The sequence below is a fragment of the Colobus angolensis genome, unplaced genomic scaffold (genome assembly GCF_000951035.1).
Source record: "Colobus angolensis palliatus isolate OR3802 unplaced genomic scaffold, Cang.pa_1.0 Scaffold174, whole genome shotgun sequence".
NCBI lineage: Eukaryota > Metazoa > Chordata > Mammalia > Primates > Cercopithecidae > Colobus > Colobus angolensis.
Window position 1 is genome coordinate 1,749,379 of NW_012114866.1, and position 1,860 is coordinate 1,751,238.

The following is a 1,860-nucleotide window of genomic DNA, read 5'->3' on the forward strand; positions in this document are numbered from 1 at the left end:
AATGTGCTAGTTACTTCTATGAGTACTGCAGAAAAAGCAGAGAACACAACAGACAAATGTCTGACTCTAAGGATCTTACATTATAATTTACAGAAAACCACAATAATACATAATAAATAAAGACAACATGTATTAACTTAGAAGGTGATAAGTTGTATGGTATTAGAAATATTTAATAACTGGTAGAGATATAGAAAATTCTAAGTCTAAAACATCAAAATTTATTCTCCAAGTCAAATACTAAATGATACAAGTTGTAGGAATAATTATCTATTAGATCATCCTTGTAATTTCAAAACAATTAGTTTATTTTAGAAATTGGTGGTGGGCGTCTTTTGATTGATTCAGCTGTTCCATAAATGCCTTTTTCTGTGCCATATTTTGACAGATTTTAACAGAGAGCACCACATTTGTATTTTTAATGAATACTTTCATTAAAGGTGTAACCTCATCAAGTTTAAAAATGTCTCTTAACAAAGATAACATTGTTCATAGTGCTGAGTATCTCTTAAACAATAATTACATTCAAAATGTTTTTATACTCTCTTTGTATTACCTGAGAGTTTAATATATTCAGTCTCAAACTATAGTAACCAAAACAGTGTGACACCAGCATGAAAAATAGACACTCAGATGATTGGAGCAGAATAAAGAACCCAAAAATAAATTCACACATCCAAAGTCAACTCATTTTCAACAAAGGTGCCAAGAACATACACTGGAGAAAGGACAGCCTTTTCAATAAATGGTGCTAGGAAAACTGGATATTCATACGCAGAGGAATGAAACTAGACCCCTATGTCTTGCCATATTTAAAAAAAATGAATTAAAGACTTACATCTAACTCTTGAAACTGAAACTTCTAGAAGACAACAACATTAGGGAAACATTCCAGGACACTGGTCTGGGAAAAGATTTCTCGAGTAAGACCTCAAAAGCAAAAATGGATACAAGAGATTCACATCAAGCTAAAACACTTCTGCACAGCAAAGGAAACAATCAACAAAGTGAAGAGACAACTCACAGAATAGGAGAAAATATTTGCAAACTACCCATCTGACAAGGGATTAATAGCCAGGACATATAAGAAACTCAAACAATTTAATAGGAAAAAGTAATCTGATCACAAAAAGGGCAAAATCTGAATAGACATTTCTCAGAATAAGACATATCAATTGCAAACAGATATGTAAAAAATGCTTGACATTACTAATCATCAGAGAAATGCAAATTGAGACTACAATGAGATATCATCTCACTCCAGTTGAAATGACTTTTATCCAAAAGACAGGCAATAACAGATGCTGATGAGGATACGGAGAAAGGGGAACCCTCAAACACTGTTGACAGGAATGTAATTTAATACAGTAAGTATGAAGAACAGTATGGGGGCTCCCCAAAAAAACTAAAAATAGAACTACCATATCACCCAGCAATCCCATACCTTGATATACATTCAAAAGAAACGAAGACGATATATCAAAGAGGTATCTGCACTCTCATGTTTATTCCAGCACTATTCACTATATAGCCAAGATATGGAAGCAACCTGTGTCCATCAGTAGGTAAATGGATAAAGAAAATGTGGCATATCTACACAATGGAATATTATCCAGCCATTAAGAAAATGAAATACTGTCATTTGCAACATGGATAAAACTGGAGGACATAATGTTAACTGAAATAAGCCAGGTAGAGAAAGACAAATATGGCACGTTCCTGCTAATAAATAAATAAAGCTAAAAAAAAAATTGAACTCAGAGAAAGAGTAAAATGATGGTTACCAGAGGCTGAAAAGGGTTGTAGGGAGAGAGGGAGAAAATAGGGATGGTTAAAGGGTACAAAAATGCAGTTAGATAG